Source organism: Leopardus geoffroyi, chromosome C3 (genome assembly GCF_018350155.1).
Source record: "Leopardus geoffroyi isolate Oge1 chromosome C3, O.geoffroyi_Oge1_pat1.0, whole genome shotgun sequence".
NCBI lineage: Eukaryota > Metazoa > Chordata > Mammalia > Carnivora > Felidae > Leopardus > Leopardus geoffroyi.
This window is the reverse complement of record NC_059338.1, coordinates 137,722,430-137,744,413: the sequence shown is the minus strand read 5'-3', so window position 1 is coordinate 137,744,413 and position 21,984 is coordinate 137,722,430. Positions and strand designations below refer to the sequence as shown.

The window sequence follows — 21,984 nt, the reverse complement described above, 5'->3', positions numbered from 1 at the left end:
AGGGACAGCATGAGCAGGGGAGGGACAAATAGAGGGAAATACAGAATCTGAAGCAGGCTCCGGGCTCTGACCTGTCAGTACAGAGTCCTATGCAGGGCTCAAACCCAGGAACCACGAAATCATGACCTGAGCCGAAGTCAGATGCTTAACAGACTGAGACACCCAGGCGCCCCCCAGCAAAATGTATTCTAAAAAATAATATATTTTTTTGACCCAGCAAATCCTCAAGAATCTAAAATGTAAAAAGCATCAGTATATAAAGACGTAAGAACAAAGATGTTTGCTGCAATATTGTTCACATAGGCAAAAAAAAAAAAAAAAAAGCCAATAAAAAAAAAACCCAACATCAAATGAATACATATCAATAGTGGAATGTTTTAGTAAATGATGGTATATCTACAGGCCATGGACCATTATGAAAAATATATTAGAAAGAGACATTGAGGAATTTCCACATTGCTAACTGATAAAAGTTGCTTTGAAGTATGTATATATATATATATATATGTATACTTGTATATATATGTATATATATGTATATATATGTATATATATGTATATATATGTATATATATGTATATATGTTATATATGTATATATATAACATATATATGTATATATATTACATATGTATACATAACACACACAGTATGTGTGTTATATATATAACATATATATGTTATATATATAACACACAGTATGATCTTATTTTTGGAAACAATAACAAATCATATCCTATGCATTTATATAAATGTGTACCATTATACATTATTCTATGAGCATGGAAAACATAGAGAAAGATACACTCTAAGTTTTCAGCATATATTACCTGAATGGGTGGGATAGGATCTGGGAGACTAGGTGCTCATCACATGCAAAAAAGTTAAAAATAAATTAGCTTTACTGGGGGTGTGTGTAAATATAGTTCTATACATAATTTGATAAATATTCATTAAGTAAAACCATATGTAAATGAAATGAAATGTAATCAACAAAAATCTAGGTGGTATTTTGTAGTTTCAAGGAATTTCTTTTGCAAATAGTAGAGTGATAAACTTGGGGTCACCAAACAGTTACATCTGAGGAGGATACATTGTAAGAAGTAAGACAGGAGACTGGTAAAGTTACCAATAAGCCTTACCCAGTGACTCAGTGTCTGTAGGACCTCATTCAGAAAAGCTACATGGTGCCATTTGGGTCAAACAAATCAACTTTGACCACATGCTGGCTCTATGACTTTGTACTAATCACCTGGCTATGAGGACATCAATCTCCTCTAAAAAACAGATCATAGAACCTGCCTTCCACGACTGCTATAGAAATCTACAATTAAATAGTGTGAGAACACCTAGCCCACTGTCTAGAAGATGTTTCATAAATGTACATTTAGTCCCACTTCTCTGTATAAAAACCTGCTCTCCAGAAAAGATCTGATAAGAGCTAATTTGTAATGGTAAAATTCTTGAGTGCTTACTGATACTAGAAAAAATTAAAAAAAAGAAACATCACTCGTCACTTTCAGAGAATTTGAAGGAACCAACTCATTTTTCTGAAAACTGGTAATGATGAGAATCAAACCAAGCATTGAACCTGCCTTTCTTGTATGTATTATATTTCAGGGTAACAAAATAGTTGATGTGTGATAATTATTCTGAAAACTGGTAAATATTAAGAAACAAGCATTCAACTTGCTTTTCTTTACAAATGTGCTTCAAGGTGACCAGCTAGCTAATAAATGACACATACAGCCTTACTTTGTCTTAAAATGCCCCTTACATGGGCACTTCACTGTCCTACCCAATGGTCTTTTGCCAGTTAGGTTTTTCTGGATTCTAACTCAGAACCTTCTAAGGCACATTTCAATGTGTTTTATTTTCTATAGACAGGCAATCAGAGCTAGAGAAAATGCAGAACTAGAGAGAGTCTCGATTTTCAGGGAAGATACTGTTTAAAACTTGCAGATTATTCAACCTATCTCACCAAATGGGATTGTCATTAGACCTAATATGAGATAGGCTGATGGATATATTTTGACATTTGTCTGTCCCCTACTTTACTAGTCACCGGATCACAAACACACAGCTGACTGTCATTCAGGGGTATCATTTATTGGGCCCTTGTGATAAACCAGACATTACCCTTAGTATTTTACAATTACACAATTGGTCCTCAGGGCCACTCTGTCAGGTGGCTATTTTCCTTTCCCACTGTGCGGGTCAGGAAATTGAGACCTAGGGAGGCTGACTAACTTGCCCAGGGCCACACAGCTGATAAGTGGCAGAGGATATTTTGAAGATGGGTCTGTCTCACTTGGAAGCCCACATTCCTTCTACAAGAGAAGTCAGTCTCACCATCTACCAATGTGAACAAATGGGAATCTGACCTCTTGTTAAATTTCTCCAAGGAATCTGGCCCACAACTAGCCCTGGTCACCTTTCTCTGGCTGAAAACACACTTAATAATGGATAAATCTCTGCCTAAACAATGGCATTATAATCCTTTAATCTGTTAGGAATCTGAAGGCATAGAAAGGTCAAGGGACTTTTTCAAGTCTGCACAGTGAGTAAGAGAGAGCACCGATTCTTTCTCCTCTATTCAATCAATCAATCAATCAATCAACCAATCTGCCAGACAAAGTTTAAGTTATTCTGGATTTTGCCCAGGAAGTTGAGGCATTTATTTGGGTAAAGAACTCCAGGATCAGACACACTAAAAAGAAAAGTCCATTTTCTTCTAAAATCCCCAAATAGATTGTCCTGTAACTTTCTACATTAGTTTCTGAACTTAGCTATGCAAAATAATTATCTAAGATTCTGGGAAGGGGCCTGGACATATGCCCTAACGTGAAATTTAAGAACCCTCAATCTTGCTGAGATAGAAATTGTATTATTTATTGCTTTCAAACAAATCACTTCAAAACTTAGCAGTTTAACACAATAATCATTTATTATCTCATAGTTTCTTTGCATGCAGAATCCAAGTGTGGCTTAGTTTAGGGTCTCTAGCTCAGGGTCTCTCACAAGGTTGCAATCAAGGTGTCAGTGGGGCTCCAGTCATCTCAAGGCTCAACTGGGAAAGGATCTTTTACCAAATTCACTCACATGGCTATTAGCAGGATTCAGTTTCTCAAGGGTGATGAAAAGAGGGCCTCAGTTTCTTGCTGGCTGATGGCCAGAGGCCTCGCTCAGTTTCTTGCCACATAGGCCTCTCCATAAAGCAGCTCACAATATGGCAGTTGGCTTCTCTCAGAGACAGTAAAAGAAAGACCAATAGAAAGCAAGCAAGATGGAAGCCACACTCTTTTTTAGCCTAATCTTGGAATTGCCACCCTATCTGTCTTGTATTCTATTCATTAGAAGGAGGACTCTAGGTCAAACCCACCCTCATCAAGAGGGGATTACACAAGGGTGTGAATATCAGGAGGCAGGGATCACTGGGGGCCATTTTAGAGGTTACTTATCACAGAGATGTAAATAAAGAATTAAAAAACAAGGAGGTGGGGAGCCTGGGTGGTTCAGTCAGTTAAGCATCCAACTTAGGCTCAGGCCATGATCTCATGGTTCGTGAGTTCGAGCCCCTCGTTGGGCTCTGTGCTGACAGCTCGGAGCCTGGAGCCTGCTTTGGCTTCCGTGTCTCCCTCTCTCTACCCCTTGCCTGTTCACACTCTGTCTCTCAAACATAAATAAACATTAAAAAAAATTAAAACAAACAAAAACAACAAGGAGGTAATATATTTCCTAGCTCTGTCCACTAAGCGAGGTTAGATTCAATGACACCCCAGTAGCCACAAGTATACCCAGTGCCCAGATCTTGGTTTCTAAGTATCATTCCAGTGCTCCTTGGAGAAATGGCTGACTCTAATGCTGGGGCAGGAAAAATACAAGATCAGCTTGGAGCCTTTTATAGTTCAAGAAAACAGAAGATGACCAAAAACCAAAAAAACCACAGCTGAAAAGAGCTCCCAGTGGCTAAAGCTGGAACAATTTGAGCAAAAAATAAAAATCATAATATAAAATATAAACAAAATATAAATATACATGACTCTTTATAAACAAATGATTGAGTACAAATAAATAATAAATCTTACTTAGAGAAGAACTCTAAATTACATAGCTATTCCACTCCAGGAGATGAAGCTTAATCTCTTATGACCCTTCAGGGTGGGTAGGATTTAGTGACTTGCTTCCAAAGAAGAGAATATGGAAAGAAGGTAAAAAATGCAACTTTACAGTGGAGAAACTAGTAAATACTAACCTGGTCAGGTGATCACAGTTAACATCAGCAGAAATAAATCATGCTAATATCATGTACCCTCAGATATGATGTGATGAGAAGGGCATCTCAACGTGTGGTATTTCCCCCAAACCTTATAACCCCAGTCTAATTCTGAGAAAAACAGAAGACCAATTCAAATCAAGGTAAATTGTATACAATATCTGACCACACTCCTCAAAACTGTCATAGCCATATCAAGATTCTGAAAAACAAGGAAAAATGGAGAAACCGTCACAGACCAGGAGTCTAAGTAAGAAGGTATGATGACTGAATGCAAAGTAGCATCTTGGATTGGATCCTGGAACAGAAAAAGGACATAAAACCTGAATAAAGCCTGGAGTGTAGTAAATAATGAGGTACCAATGTTGGCTCCTTAATTTTATACATGCATCATGCTAACATAAAATGTTAGCATTAGGGGAAACTGGGTGAGGGGTAGGGACTTCTTAACTATCTTTGCAATTTTTCTGTAAATCTAAAATTATTCTAAAATAAAGTTTATTAAAAGCAAAAAGTGAAACAACCTGCTCATAATTTCAAGTGTGATGACTGGAAGATTTTCCTCTACTTTCTGGCTCAGCACATTTTGCATCCTTTCTCCTCCACCAGCCACATACTTCTGGTGCCAGGTGCCATGAGACACAATCATAGGCCCTTTGTCAGGGAGATGGCATATAATATGGCTACATTACAACACCGTGAAAGTTAGCAATAACTTATCACAGAGGTAGCCTAGCTCAAGTCCTCCCCTCATGCAGATCCCCCAAATGCCCAGGTCACTAATGGGCACATAGCATGCAGAGAAGTGTGAAGAGAAGGGAGCTGGAACGGAGAAAAGGTAGGTCTTAACCAGTCTCTATTTGAAGGGTTCTTTAAGACATCTTATTACAGAGTAGAAAACAACAGATAACCATGTGAACTCAGCGCTAGCGTCCCTCCTTGGGTCTTAGAAAGGGCTGGTCCAAGTCAAGGGGCCTGAGCACAAACTTTATTAGATTCTCAGTAAATCTACCCTTTAAAGATCTCACAAGAAACAATTAAACTTTGCCAGAAACACCAGTATCCTTTGCCTCCACTCCTTTAGCTCAGGAGCATCAACTTTCATCAAGCCTCAGCTGAAGTGCACCTCTGGAATGTGTTTCTTGAGCCCCTGAGCTGGCTTAGGCAGGTCTCCCAGGCTCCCTACATTCCTCCATTATAGCATTAGGCTAAAAAAGTTTGTGTTTCTATCTTTCTGTTAGCCTGTAGGCTCACCAAGGGCATGGTTCAAGGCTTTTAAAGACTTTGTACTGTCATAATGGGCCCCCAACAAGCCCTTGTTGACTAAACGAATTAACACCCTTGCTGAAGTTGGGAAGCCCTGGCCAGGAAGAGACTTGGGCACCAGGGCTAAAACCATCATAGCTCTGGTGCCTGCCCAGTGACCTGTGGAATCTATTACAGAGGGAGGGTGAGAGAGACAGCCAATCAGCAACAGCCTTTTGAAAGGCCATACAGAAACAAGATTTTTACTCTACATATGAATTTCTTACGGGGCCTACACACGTTACCATGCTGAATTTATTCTTAGCTACAATGTAATGATAATTTCATGGCAGAATTATTTGAAATGTAGTGTCACAGAATATTCAACTGTTAAAAAGCATGTGTCCCCATGAATCAGACTAAACAGATGGTGTAACTGAAGACAGTAAAATCTTCATCCATGCTCTTTGTATACCCCGCGCCCTCAACCCCCCTAAACACAAACACACCCCAGATATGAAGCTCACGTGGTTAGATCTGCCAGGTAAATACAAGTCCCAAGCGTGGGATAAAAGGGCTCAACATAAGTCAGGTTAACAAGGGCTTAAGACTCCCACCTTCTTTCCAGGTGATACGCATTTACGGCTACATTCAGAATGTGGATCTTGCTACACATTTACAGAATGGGGTTTACTAGCAAAGTACTTTCCAGGACAGAGCAGTGAAGACACAAACAAAGCTAGGTCCACGCGATAGCGCCCGCTTCCCTGCAAGCTCCACGCATGCGCACACTGATTGTGAAAGGTGGCTGCAGGCGCGTGGGGCGGTAGTTTCTCTTCCCCTCCCTGTTCTGCCTACCCGCCTCTGGGCCGGAGGAAGCAGCTGATTGGTCAGTCTGGTCCGGACTCGGGGCGGAGATTGGGTGATTGGCAGTAACGCCCGGGGTAGCCAAGCTGGAAGCAGGGGAAGCTCAAGAAGGCTCCTGGCTGCCTCGCGGCCGAGGTAAGTGGGGGCTAGGGACTCGGGAAAGCGGTTGGCGTGGAGTCGAGGAAGCGTCTGCAGGCCTGAGGGCGGTGGGAAGCCCTAGTAACAGAGTAGGAGCTGAAGGAGCCGTGGGTTCGGGCATTCGAGGAGAACCGCGGGCTCCATGGGCCGGTTGGGTGTCTGCGCCGCGGCTGAAGAGAGGCGGAGACGTTCTCGGGCTGCCGGGGTGGCTGAGGGCGCTGGTGGGGCGGGAGCACTGGCGCTCCGGAGGGAAGTCGGCCGACTTTGTCCTGAAGGCTGGGACTCACCCACGCGCATCTGCCCCCTCCCTTCCGCTCCTGGTGCATCCTTCGGGGTCTACAGTGAGAGCGCCAGCCGCCGGTCCCTGGAAGGCCGCCCTTTGCGGTGGTTCCCTTGGGCGTTGCACTTTTTCCTGAGTCTAGACCGGTCGGACTCGCGGGTGCACCTCCGGGCCGGACCTCGGGGATTCTGGGAGGAGGAGCACGCCTGCTGTTCGGCCTGGGAGGTTTAACCAGCCTCACCTGGCTTGTGTTGCTGTTTCACTTTTCGCCTCCCAGAACTTCCCAATGTAGCTTCCTGACCGTAACAAGATTTGCGTTAAGCCCCAAAGAAAAATCATCCTTTGACACTTAAAAACACCCTTTATTTTAGAAGTCTTTAAATACACAGGACGAGAGGTTAGTATAACGAACTTGGCGAACCCATCACCCAATTGTAACAATTGTCAACACATGATCGGCTTGCCACCCCCCCCCCCCCAAGTAAATCCCAGACATTTAATTTCTCTTAGAAATTTCTTCAGCTTTGTCATGGTCAATAATTATAGTATTTTCTAATCAATTGCTTTCTAGAGGGGTTGAGTAAAACAAGGCACACTTTAAGGTGTAGACAGCGGAAATTTAGTTTGCACTGCAAGAATGTGGTCAGTTCTCCGACAGAGCACTTTCACTACCCTAAGCTCAGGTTTTCAAAATCACTGAAAACAAAGGTACCAACCAGTGTAGTCTTGGCAGTAACATTATTGCTTTTGAGCAGTAATGTTAATATTGATAATTTCTATTTATATGGCACTTGGTATGTATGAAGCACTGTGAAATTGTTTCCACCTATTCATTTAATTTTTACAACAGCCATGTGAAGTAGGTATTATCCCATTTTACAGATGAGAGAAAAGAGACGCTAAGCAACTTGGCCAAGGTCACACCGATGTAAATAAGGGGGAGGGCAGAGGGGCCTGTGGTTTAGGATGTTAACCCTGGTCAGTGTCAAATTCTTGCTCTTTTAACCATAATTGAATACGAATTGTGGAATAAATGTAACTGCATGATGTAAATGTAAATACGTAAGGGAAGAAAAAAACCCTGGAATTTGAGTATAACAGTAAAATAGGTATTTTTGTTTCAAATGGTAAAGGGTTAATGCAATTGATTAAAAAAATTTTTTTTGAACATTTATTTATTTTTGAGAGGCAGAGAGCACAAGTGGGGGAGGGGCAGAGAGAGAATGAGACACAGAATCTGAAGCAGGCTCCAGGCTCTGAACTGTCAGCACAGAGCCTGCCCTGGGGCTCAAACTCACAAACCTTGAGGTCATGACCTCAGCTGAAGTTGGACGCTTAACTGACTGAGCCACCCAGGCACCCCTGCAATTGATTTTAAAATCGAAGTATGTAAATACAGATCAATAAATACAAGTGTTTAAAATTTCTATAGTATATGGCCAGTTAAAGGGGAAAAGAAACTAGGGAAAATATACTTCAATGAGTAGTCTCTACCTCCTTTGGCATTTAGCACGTACTGGATATTTATATTGAATACTTTATATCTTTTATCTTCTCAATCTTATGCTATCTTTTTTTTTAATGTTTATTTATTTTTGAGGGAGAGAGTACCCAAGGGTGGGGGGCACAGAGAGAGGGGGACAGAGGATCTGATGCGGGCTCTGACAGCAGAGAGCCAGATGTGGGTCTCGAACTCATGAACCGCAAGATCATGACCTGAGCCAAAGTCGGATGCTCAACCAACTGAGCCACCCAGGCACCCTTCAATCTTATACTGTTTCTAAGACAACATCTTTATTCAAATAACGTTAGAGGACTAAGGAACTAGAGACAGCAGGACTTTTTCAGAGGACAGCAGGTTAGACCAGTTAAATTGAAGTTTAGGATTCCTACTGTAGGAAGTCTAGAAGGTAAAGTTAGGCTCACATGTGAAGTAATTTGAGTGCCAAGTTTAAGGAGTTTGAACTTGAGCAAAACAGTGACTCACTGATTGCAACCATCCCTTAGGAAGAGTGAGGTGGCACTATCATGGACAGCTTCACCTGAGATGTGAAAAGATTAGTGACTTGACCCGGTGAATATATAGGAAAAAGATGGGGATAACTTGAATTTATGGATATAAAGCAGGAAATAGGAAAAAAAATAGCCTGAAAAGGGGGGATGGAAAGATAGTTTGGTTCTGAAGTGCTGGTAAATGTCAGTTTCCACAAGTTTATTTTCCTAGACAGTTTTTAAAAATTTTTCTTATTGAACTGTAGTTGATATACAATATTATATTAGTTTTAGGTGTACAACATGGTGATTTGATATTTATATGTATTACAAAATGATCACCAAGTAAGTTTAGTTACTATCTGTCACCATACAAAGTTATCGTGGTTTTATTGACTGTATTCCCTATGGTGTACTTTACATCCCCATGACTAATTTTATAACTGGAAGTTTGTACCTCTTGACTTCCTTATTTCACCTCTTTCTCTGGCAACCCCCAATTTGTTCTCAGTCTATGTGTCTCTGTTTTGCTTTGCTTGTTTTTTGTTTTGTTTTGTTTTAGATTCCACATACAAGTGAAATGATACATTCTTTGACTTATTTCACTTAGCATACCCTCTAAGTTCATCCATTTGGTTGAAAACGGCAAAATGTCATTCTTTTTATGGTTGAGCAATATTCCACTGTATATACATACCACAGCTTTATCCATTCATTTTTATCAGTGGACACTTAGATTGCTTCCACAGTTTGGCTATTGTAAATAATGCTGTAATGAACTTAGGGGTGTATATATCTTTTTGAATTAGTGTTCTCATTTGTTCAGATAAATACCCAGAAGTAGAATTGCTGCATGATATGGTATTTCTATTTTTAATTTTTTAAGGAACTTTCATACTCTTTTCCTTAGTGGCTGTACAGATTTACATTACCACCAATAGTGTACAAGGGTTCCCTTTTCTCCACATTCTTCCCAACACCTGTTGTTTCATGTCTTTTTTTATGATCAGTAATATTTTGTTTAAAATTTTATAGTATAAAATCTTACAGAAAAGAGATAAAACATTCCTTGTTTTACGAGGCCAGTGTAAATTTAAGAACAAAATTACACACACACACGCACACGAGAAAAATAACTTTACCACCCCAATAAGTAAAGAAAAGCATTTGATACAATTCAGTATCCACTTATGCTAAAACCACTCAGGCATGCTCAGATTAAAAGGGAACTTTTGATCTGATGAAGAGGATTTACATAAAAGTTACAGTATCGTTATGCTTAATGACGAAATATTTATTTCCCTCCATGAGTTAAGAAATGAGACAAAAATGACTGCTATCAACACTTCTGAACAGTTCAGTAAAGCCAGGAAAAAGACAAGGAGGTTCAAAATTTGGAAACAGCTGATACGGTTGTCACAAAAATTTGAAAATATACTTTAACTATTAGAACTAATTAGTACATGTTGCAAATTAGATAGTAAAGTTATACAAACCATAAAACTTGCAGTAGCTTTAAGAAAGCTCCTAATATTGAAGAATAAATTTAAATATTTGCAAAGCCTCTACATGGAAAACTACAAAATGTGATAAAAATTAAAGTAGACTCAAATGAAGGTAAATTGGGAGTTTGAGTATTGTTATGGTGTCAGTTCTCCCCAAATTTATCTTTAAATTTACTGTGATTCCCATTAAGTGTAGGTTTGGTTTTATGGCAATTGAGAGATGATTCTGTAATTTATATGGGAATGTATAAGACCAGAAGCAATAACATTCTGAAGAAAAACAAAGGCAGAGAACTTACACTGCTGGATATCAAAACTTAATACAAAGCTGTAATTAAATAGAACAGTGGTACAAAGCAAAGTATTCTGAATTAGATTCTGATGTCCTTCCAGTATACTGTGCTGAGGCAACTGAATATCCATATGGAAAACAACCAACTTCATGCTAATCATAAACATGCATTTCTGGTGTATCTAAAGCTAAATACCCAACATGAAACAAAACTTTCTGAAAAAGATACAGGAGAATATCTGCATGATCATGGTATAGACAGAAATTGATTTGTTAAGGACACAAAATACACAAAAACAAATAATGGGGAAGGGGCAGAGAGAGAATTCCAAGCAGGTTTGCGCTGTCAGTGCAGAGCCCAGTGTGGGGCTCAAACTGACAAAAGGTGAGATCAAGACCTGAGCCAAGGCCAAGAGCCAGACACTTAACCAAGGGAGCCACCCAGATGCCCTTTAATATGTTAAGTAATCTCTACACCCAATTTGGGGCCCAAACTGGATCATATGGTAATTCTATTTTTAATTTTTTGAGGAACCTCTGTACTGTTTGCCACAGTGGCTGCACCAATTTACATTCCCACCAACAGTGCATGAGGGTTACTTTTTCTCTGCATTCTTGCCAACACTTGCTATTTCTTATCTTGATGCTAGCTATTCTGACTGGTGTAAGGTTGATATTGTTGCTTTGATTTGCATTTCCCTGATGATTAGTGATGTTGAGCATCTTTTCATATGTCTATTGGTCAACTATATGACTTCTTTGGAAAAATATCTATTCAGGTCCTCTGTCCATTTTTTAATCAGATTATGGTTTTTTGGTGTGGGGTTTTATGTATATATTTTGGACATTAACTCCTTTATCAGTTACATCATTTGCAGGTACCTACTCCCATTCTACAGATTACCTTTAATAGTTTCCTTTGCTTTGCAAAAGCTTTTTAGTTTGACGTAGTTCCAATTATTTGTTTTTGCTTCTGTTGCCTTTGCCTGAGGAGACAGATAGCTGTGCCAAAAAATACTGTTAAGACTGATGTCTAAGTTTACTGCCTGTTTTCTTTTAGGAGCTTTATGGTTTCAGGTCTTACATTTAAGACCTTTATTCTGTTTTGAGCTTATTTTTGTATATGGTGTAAGAAAGTGGTCCGGTTTCATTCTTTTGCATGCAGCTGTCCAGTTTTCCCAATGCTGTTTATTGAAGAAACTGTCTCTTCCCCATTTTATTTTCTTGCCTCTTTTGTTGTAGATTGATTGACCGTGTATGGCTTATTTCTAAGCTGTCTATTCTGTTCCATTGATCTTTTTGTCTGTTTTTATGCCAATATCATCTGTTTTGACTTTTATAGCTTTGTAGTATAGTTTGAAATCTGGGAGCATGAAATCTCCAGCTTTGTTCCTTTTTTTTTTTTTAAATAGTTTTTATTAACATTCTTTTTTTGAGAGAGAGAGGGAGACACAGAATCCGAAGCAGACTCCAGGCTCTGAGCTGTCAGCACAGAGCCCAACGCGGAGCTCAAACCCATGAACCGCAGGATTATGACCTGAGCTGAAGTCAGATGCTCAACCGACTGAGCCACCCAGGAGCCCCTCTGCTTTGTTCTTTCTCAAGATTGCTTTGGCAATTGGAAGATCATTTGTGGTTCTATAGAAATTTTAGGATTATTTGTTCTTGTATGAAAAATTCTATTGGAATTTTGATAGGGATTGCGTTGAATTTATAGATTGCTTTGGGTAATAGAGACATTGTAACAATATTAATGCGTCCAACCCATGAGCATAGTGTATCTTTCCATTTATTTGTGTCACCTTCAGTTTCCTTTTATCAGTGTCTTCTAGTTTTTCTAAGCACAGCTCTTTCACTCCTTGGTTAAATTTATTCCTAGGTATATTCTTCTTTTTAATGCAATTGTAAAAGGGATTATTAATTTATCTTTCTAATAATTTGTATTCATGTCTGGAAAGCCAACAGATTTCTGTATATTAATTTTGCATCCTGCATCTTTACTGAATTCATTTATTAGTTGTAATAGTTTTTTGGTGGAGTCTTTAGGGTATTCAATATGTAATATCAAGTCATCTGCAAATAGTGACCGTTTTTTATTTCTTCCTTACCAACTTGGGTGTCTTCTGTTTCTTTTCTGATTGTTGTGGCTAGGATTTGCAGTACTGTGTTGAATAAAAGGCTGGCATAGGCATCCTTGTCTTGTTCCTCACATTAGAGGAAAAGCTTCCAGATTTTCACTGTTAAGTATGATGTTAGTTGTGGGATTATAATATATGGCCTTCATTATGTTGAGGTATATTCCCTTTATAACCATTCTGTTGAGTTTTTTTTTTATCATGATGAATGTTGATTTTTATCAAATGGTTTTTCTGCATCTGTTGAGGTGATCATATGATTTTTATCTTTCATTTTGTTAATGTGGTGTGCTGCACTCATTAATTTGTAGCTGTTGAACCATTCTTGTATCCCCTGAATAAATCCCACTTGATCATGGTGTACGATCCTTTTAATGTATTGTTGAATCTCGTTTTTGCTAATACTTTGTTGACAATTTTTGCACCTGTGTTCCTAAGGCATATTGGCCTGAGTTTTTTTTTTTTTTTTGTAGTTTTGATAACAAGGCAGTGCTGGACTTGAAGAATGAATTTGGAAGTTTTTCTTTCTGTTTTATTTTTTAGAATTGTTTCAGAAGGATAGGTATTAACTTTTTAAATGTTGGGTAGAGTTCACTTGTGAAGTCATCCGGTGTTGGGCTTTTGTTTGTTTGGAGTTTTTTGATTGCCAGTTCAAATGAATAGTAATCAGTCTGTTCAGATTTTCTATTTTTTCCTGAGTTAGTCTTAGAAGAGTGTATGTTTCTAGGAATTTATCCATTTCTTCTAGGTTGTGCAGTTTGACAGCCTATAATTGTTCTAGTAATCTCATAATCCTTTGTATTTCTATGGTATTGGTTGTAACTTCTCTTTCTTTCTGATTATATTTCTTTGACATCTTCCTCATTTTTTCTTGATTAATGTGGCCAAGGCTTTATCAATTTTGTTTATCTTGTAAAAAAATAGCTCTGAGTTTCATTAATCTTTTCTGTTGTTATTTTATTTTTATATATTTCATTTGTTTTTACAGTTGACTCTTGAACAAAGGGGGGCAGTTGAAGTCCTGACATCCCTTCATGCAGTTGGAAATCTCCCTATAACTTTTGATTTCCCAAAAACGTAACTACCAAACTAGAAAAAGAAAGTGTTGTTAAGAAAATTATAAGAGAGGGGCACCTGGCACCTGAGTCTCTCAGTTGGTTAAGCATCTGACTTCAGCTCAGGTCATGATTTCATGGCTTGTGGGTTCGAGTCCCGCATCAGGTTCTGTCCTGACAGGTTGGAGCCTGGAGCCTGCTTCAAATTCTGTGTCTCCCTCTCTCTGCCCCTCCCATGCTTGTACTCTGTCTTTCTCACTCAAAAAGTAAATAAACACTTAAAAACATTTATAAGAGGAAATACATATACAATACTGTGCTGGACATATTGAAAAAAAATCCACATAAAAGTAGACGTGCACTGTTCAAACCCATGTTCTTCAAGAGTCAGCTGTATTTTTTTTCTACCATGGGCTTTGTTTTTCCTTATTTTATTTCCTTTAGGTGTAAGATTATATTGTTTATTTGAGATTTTTCTTGTTTCCTGAGATAGGCCTATATTGCTATAAACTTGCCTCTTAGAACTGCTTTTTCTTTGCCCCATATATTTTGGAATATTTTGTTTTCATTCTCATTCATCACAATGTATTTTTTGATTTCTCTTTGACCCATTGGTTGTTCAGTACCATGTTGTTTAGCCTCCGTATGTTTGTGGTTTTTTCTACTTTTTTTTCTTGTAATTGATTTCGTGTTTCATACTGTTGTGGTTAGAAAAGATGCTTGATATGATTTCAGTCTCCTTATATTTGAGAGAAATTTTGTGGCTTAATGTGGTGTTCTGGAAAATGTTCCATAGACACTTGAAAATAATATGAATTCTGTTTATGGATGGAATACTCTATGTATCTGTTAAGTCCATCTGGCTTAATGTGTCATTTACTGTTTCCTCATTGATTTGCTGTCTGACTGATCTATTGATGTAAATGGGTGTTAAAGTCCCCTACTGTTGTGTTACTGTACAATTTCTCCTTTTATATATCTGTTAATATTTGCTTTATATATTTAGGTGCTCTTTGAAATGTTAATTACTGTCAGTTACTCAGCTATTCTTTTGTTTGATTGTGTACCATTTATACAAATACACAGTTTATTATTATTATTTTTTAAAGTTTATTTATTTTGGGGCGCCTGGGTGGCTCAGTTGGTTAAGTGTCCAACTTCAGCTCAGGTCGTAATCTCACGACTTGTGGGTTTGAGCCCCATGTCGGGCTCTGTGCTGACAGCTCAGAGTCTGGAGCCTGCTTTGGATTCTGTCTCCCTCTCTCCCTGCAGTGTCAGCACAGAGCCCGATGTGGGGCTTGAATCCACGAACCGTGAGACTATGACCTGAGCTGAAGTCAGACACTTAACCCTCTGAGACACCCAGGCACCTCTAAATTACACAGTTTAGATAAAAAACATAAAATGTCACTGTAATCCCACCATTTAAGGATTTTAGCCTCAAGTTTTAGCCTAAGTCCTAGATAAGAGGTTGGCAAATTATGGCCCAATAGCATAAACTGGCCTGAGGCCTGTTTTTGTATGTGAGCTAGGAGTGGTTTTTACATTTGTAAGGAGTTAGAAATAAATTTTATTTTTTTTATTTATTTTTTTTTTTTAAATTTTTTTTTTCAACGTTTATTTATTTTTGGGACAGAGAGAGACAGAGCATGAACGGGGGAGGGGCAGAGAGAGAGGGAGACACAGAATCGGAAACAGGCTCCAGGCTCCGAGCCATCAGCCCAGAGCCCGACGCGGGGCTCGAACTCCCGGACCGCGAGATCGTGACCTGGCTGAAGTCGGACGCTTAACCGACTGCGCCACCCAGGCGCCCCTAGAAATAAATTTTAAATGGACTATTTTGTGATTGTTGGTTCACAAGCTCCTTAGAAGCTTCCTGGTTGTTCTGAAACCTGATACGGTTCTTGGACGGCTGGGAGAGACTTGAAGAAAGAGGCAAGCCGTTCTGGATTTGTAGGTAGCAGGTTTAATAAACAAGGGAACTCACTAGGCTTATCTTGAGAAGCCGCAGGACAGATCTCCACACCTGCCTGCCAAATCTTAAAAGTTTCATATAGGGGCCTTAACTGGGTTCAATCACATATACTCCTCAGATGGTCTTAACACCGTGTCACTATCTCAAGGCTTTGTCTTTAGGGCAACTTCTGGGAGGGGGGGAAGCAATTGGAATGCACACTGCAAGGGTGGGAGAGGGTGAGGAGCCTCCTGTTGCCAAGAGTCCAGCTCACGGGACTTAAAATTCATCTTTTTATGTCTGCTTAGTATTTCAAGGTATGCATGAGGTACTTTTGTGTGTTTAAATAACTCTCTTTTGTTAGATGTTTTGGTTTCTTTTCCAGTTTTTTAAACTATTACAATACTTAGGGCAGCTTTTCTATTCAGAATTTTGTCAGTATCAGATTATTTCTATAGAATAAATTTTTAGAAGTGAAATTGCTAGTATGTACATATTGTCAGGTTGCCCATCAGACATATTGGACAACCTATGCCTCTGCCAATATTGGGTTGTCTCCTTTTTCATCTTTGCCAATTTGATAGGGAAAAAGAGATATTTTAGTTAAGGTTTATTTGATTATTGGGTCATTAACATTTTTTCATGTTGATTGTCCATTTGTATTTCCACTTATAAAATGCTTACTCATGTCCTTTTCCTATTTTTCCATTAGGCTTCTGATCTTTTACTTGTTGATTTACAAACACTATATATACATTTGGGATAGTAATCACTTGTTATATGCAAGTTGCAGATATGTGTCTTTTTTTTTTTTTTTTTTAATGGGCCTTTTTTTTTTGGTCTATTTATTTTAAGACCGTGAGGGGGCGGGGAGGGGCAGAGAGAGAATTCCAAGCAGGCTTCACACTGTCAGTGCAGAGCCCAATGTGGAGCTCAAACTCACAAACCATGAGATCATGGCCTCAGCTCAGATCAAGAGTCAGATGCTTAACTGACTGAGCCACCCAGGTGCCCCCAAGATAAGGTATCTCTTTATCCCAGTCTGTTTCGGTACTGATAGGAAGTACAGCCTATAGTGAAATTATTTATTTATTTATTTTTTAAAAGTTTATTTATTAGAGAAAGAGCATGAGCAACGGAGGGGCAGAGAGAGAATTCCAAGCAGGGGCTTGAACCCACAAACCATGAGATCATGACCTGAGCTGAAACCAAGAGTCAGATGCTTAACTGACTGAGCCACTCAGTCATCGCTATAGTGAAGGTTTTTAAGATGAATGTGGAAAAATATCCTGAAATAACAAGCACTGATTGCATAGATATTACTGCTTGGGATGAAATTAAAACTTATTTTATTTTTTTTTAGTTAGTTGATTTAAACTAATATCTATTTTACCATTATTGCTATACTTTGTAAAAAAAGATTTTAAGTAATCTCTACATCCAATGTGGGATGTGAACCTACAGCCCCAAGATCAAGAGTCCTATGCTCTACTGACTGAGCCAGCCAGATGCCCCTGTATGCTTTTTTTTTTTTTTTAATGGAATCACACACACAGAAAGGAATCACAGGTATATGGTAGTTTGCAACTTCTTTCATGTATTTTTATTATGAATATTTTTTGTATATAACTTTTTGTTTTAATGGCCATAAACTTAGATTGGATATATTGAATTTATTCTGTTGATGGACATTGAGTTTGCTTCTAAATTTTCTCTTCTTACACTAATGCTCAGTAAATACCTTTTCCAGTTTTATAAACTAATAATATTTATTTACAAAGGTCTAATTTACTGAGTTTTGCCCCTCAGGCAATTTTTTATACACATAATATGCAGGGGGCAGTAATTATTGCACAACTTATGAAAATCACCTTTAAAAAATTTTTTTATTAAAAAAATTTTTTTTAATGTTCATTTATTTTTGAGAGACAGAGACAGAGTTCAATCAGGGGAAGGGCAGAGAGAGAGGGAGGCACAGAATCTGAAGCAGGCTCCAGGCTCTGAGCTGTCAGCAGAGTCTGATGCGGGGCTTGAATTCATTAACTGTGAGATCATGACCTGAGCCGAAGTTGGACCCTTAACTGACTGAGCCACCCAGGTGCCCCTGAACAGTTTTTTCAAAAGATTGTTTTTAAATTGATGCCAGAAGGGGTGCCTGGGTGGCTTAGTCGGTTGAGCATCTGACTTTGGCTCAGGTCATCATCTCACAGTTCCTGGGTTCGAGCCCTGCATTGGGCTTTCTGCTGTCTGCTTGAAGCCAGCTTTAGATCCTCTGTCTCCCTCCCTCTCTGCACCTCCCCCGGTCCCTCCCTCCCTCTTTCCCTCTCTCCCTCTCCCTCTCAAAAATAAATAAATATTACAAAATAAAATAAAATTGATGCCATAGTACTTAATTCATTTGCATGGGAGTGCTTAAAATAAAAATAGTTCAAGAAGAAGATATGTAATTATGTCATTCATTATAGTTATATTTCAGAGATCCTCATATGAAAATAGTACACTCTTAGTTCAAATGAATATATAAGACTACTCTAATCTCTTTTATTTTTTATTTATTTATTTTTTAATGTTTATTTATTTATTTATTTATTTTTCAACGTTTATTTATTTTTTGGGGGACAGAGAGAGACAGAGCATGAACGGGGGAGGGGCAGAGAGAGAGGGAGACACAGAATCGGAAACAGGCTCCAGGCTCTGAGCCATCAGCCCAGAGCCTGACGCGGGGCTCGAACTCACGGACCGTGAGATCGTGACCTGGCTGAAGTCGAACGCTTAACCGACTGCGCCACCCAGGCGCCCCTAATGTTTATTTATTTTTGAGAGAGAGAGACAGAGTGCGAGCAGGGAGGGGTAGAGAGAGAAGGAGACACAGGATCTGAAGCAGGCTTCAGGCTCTGAGCTGTCAGCACAGAGCCTGATGTGGGGCTCGAACTCACAAACCGTGAGATCATGACCTGAGCCAAAGTTGGACGCTTAACAACTGAGCCACCCAGGCTCCCCCTCTAATCTCTTTTATATCAGGAAAGTTGACCTCTAAAAATGTTACAGAAAATGCCCTTCAGAAATGTAATTTCGTATATAAAATCTGTTTCCTTAAAAGAAATATCATCAAGTTGTAATTTGTCTTATTAAACTTTTTATCTGAACAGGTTTTTTTTTTTTTTTTTGGTTGTTGAGAGATGTAGTTTAGGTCATGAGATTTATTCATTTGTGGACTGAAACAAGTGTGACTTATACTTTAGATTCTGTGCTAGGCACTGGGAATATAGCAGTGTATTTAATTTTGCAAGAACAGTGTAGAGTATTAATCCTGAATAATTGCCATTAAATTGTACCCAAGGGTCAAATACTATATCATTATTTTATAGTATGGGAAAGTGTTCTGATTTAAAGTCTCAACCAGACTGAAGTATAGCAGTGGTCACTAGATTTTAATTTCAAGTTTAATTTCCAGAAAGTAGGGAGGGCATGGCATTGACATAGGATTGACAGCTTTTCATTGTGATGAGTAAGGACATTAGAAAAAAAAAAAAAAAAAAATGAAGTAACATCCATCTGCTGTCCCCATATCCTAACAGAAAAGGCTTTTTTACACCGAAATGTAAGAAGGATATAGTCTCAAAATAAAGGACAGTAACTTCAAATTGAATAAGTTGTTTTTTTTGTTGTTTTAATACTTCATGGTCCTTATTTTTCTTTCGCATCATTGTTTGGCACTAGAATGTAGAGTGTCATTGGGGTGCATTGATTTATCTAATCTTTTAGTATTCTGAGAACAGGAAACCTTATTCTAATAAATTAACCAACTGAATAAGAATGTCCTTTTAATCATTTTAGACTCCTTCCACCTCTGCTATAAAATGGTCATACTCCTCTCTCATATTGTAAAGATAATTAAATGGCCATTCTCTTGAATAGTTCCCAAAGACCTTATAAAAATAAGCTCCAGTGTACTGTTGTAGCTTTTAAAGTTTTTGGCATTTTAAATTTAATGACAACATAAATTAATAACAACTTTGCTATTATTACTAACAGGGTTATTGTGAAACTATTTACTGGTAATGAATTTTTTTTATCATAACTATCTCAAAAGCATACACTGCATTTGTTGAAAGCAGTCTTAGTGTTATCTTTGATTTGATTGCCATAAACTTTAATTGGTGTAACTGTACACTCTTATATATTTTCATAGTATTTGTAGAGGGAAGAGAAAGTCTGTTTTCAAGATTTATCTATTTTCATTTAGTCTTGTCTACTGCCCTGCCAATGACCTGTTCTCCTCCTCCCCCAAATAGTTTGCTATTTCTTATAGTCTATGTCAGAGTAGACTAGACTATAAGCTTATATCATCATCATAAAATTCTTGAAGTTAAATTATATATGTATTCGTACAGAACCTAGAAAACAAAATACAGTCTGATTCTTAGCCATCTTTTTTTAAGCCTTTTTTATTTTGAAGTATGACACACACAGAATGTAATATAAAATGCACAAACGTGAATATATAACTCAATAAATTCTTACAAAGCAAATGTCCATGTAATCACCGCCCACATTAAGAAATAGAAAGTTGTATGCACTCTAGAAAGCTCCTTTATGCTCTCTACCAACTATTACCCACTCCCATCGAAAGGTAACCACCATTGTAACTTCTTACGTAGCTTTGTTTTGCCTTTATTATTATTTTTTTAAAAATTTTAATTTTAAGTAATCTCTACTCTTTTTTTTTAATGTTTTTATTTTTGAGAGAGAGAGAGAGAGAGAACAGAGTACAAGCAGGGGAGGGACAGAGAGAGGGAGACATGATCCACAAAGCAGGCTCCAGGCTCTGAGCTGTCAGCACAGGGCCCAACGCGGGGCTTGAGCCTGTGAACCACTAGATCATGACCTGAGCTGAAGGTGGATGCTCAACCAATTGAGCCACCCAGGTGCCCCAGGTAATCTCTACACTTAACATGGGGCTCGAAGTTAGAATCCTGAGATCAAGTGTCATATGCTCTACTGACTGAGCCAGCCAGGTGCCTCCTTTTTATTATTATTTTTTAAAGTTTATTTATTTATTTGAGAAAGCATGAGCAGAGGAGGGGCAGAGAGAGAAGAGAAAATCCCAAGCAGGCTCTGAGCTGTCAGTGTGAAGCCTAACCTGGGACTCAAACTCACGAACTGTGAGATTATGACCTGAGCTGAAACCAAGAGTTGGATGCTTAACCAGCTGAGCCACCCAAGCGCCTCTCCCTTTACTATTATTATTTTTTAGCACCTTTGTGATCGATAGTGATGTTTACTTTTTCATTCCTTATACTTGTTATAGGTGCCTTCTCTCAGTAAATTTCATTGGAAGTCAGTTCCTTTTATTTTTTTAATTTTTTATTTTTCCCCAAGGAAATAACTACTGGCTTGGATATACTTCTCTGCCTTGACAGTTCTCTGATGCTTTCAAATAGATGATTTTTATATTTTGTCCAGTTTATTTATCCTCTTGGGAGGATGATTTGTCTGAAATTACCTAGTTCACCTATAAGTAGAAGCAAAATGCTTACATAATCTGTTCACATTTGAGATAATGTAGAAAAGATACTGGCTTGCGTCTTAGATGTCCTTCGTTTAATATTTTAATATTAACTTAGCAACTGTTATATTCCATATACTGAGTGCTGAGGTCACTGTGGTGAATAAGATAGTTTTTGATGATTAAAGTGCTGTGGAGATAAGCAGTTTAGGTACATTGTTTTAATGTGGTATATAGGATAATATTTACAGGAGTACCCTAATCCTGGTCCATCAGGAAAAACTTCGGTCCATCAGGAAGAACCTCTTGGAGGAAGTGATAGCTAAGCTGAAATAAAGGACTAGTAGGACCTAGCTTGATATAGGGAAACTATAGGGAGGTGGAATACTGGATAAAAGAAAAGTCTAGAGAGCCTGTTGAGTTTTTAGAATTATCTGTATGACCAGATCGAAGAGTAGAGTATGAAAGATACAGAGGATAGGAAAGTACAGAGACCAGATCATAAAGGACTTATTTCGGTATTGAGAATGAATAGGAAGGGGAGAGCAAAGTTGGTGGGGGGGGGGGGGGACTATTAACTAGTAATAGTCTAGTTAATAGATTTTTATGATAGTGTAGGCTTTGGATAACTGGATTGGAATAGAATAGCAATGTAAATGGAATCTGATCTATTTAGGAGGAAACCTACATCTCGATTGTAGAAAATGAAAGAGAAAGAAGGAATGATTGACGATATG

At 38.4% G+C, this 21,984-nt stretch overlaps 1 protein-coding gene across 1 annotated transcript in view; it reads left to right on the top strand.

The window, feature by feature from the left end:
* The first annotated feature begins 6,399 nt into the window (after positions 1–6,399).
* Positions 6,400–21,984, top strand: part of MTFR1 (mitochondrial fission regulator 1) — a 63,476-nt gene continuing 47,891 nt past the window's right edge. The window contains exon 1 of the mRNA XM_045455081.1: positions 6,400–6,522. The gene's annotated coding sequence lies outside the window, so the exon portion shown is untranslated. The remainder of the gene's footprint in view (positions 6,523–21,984) is intronic.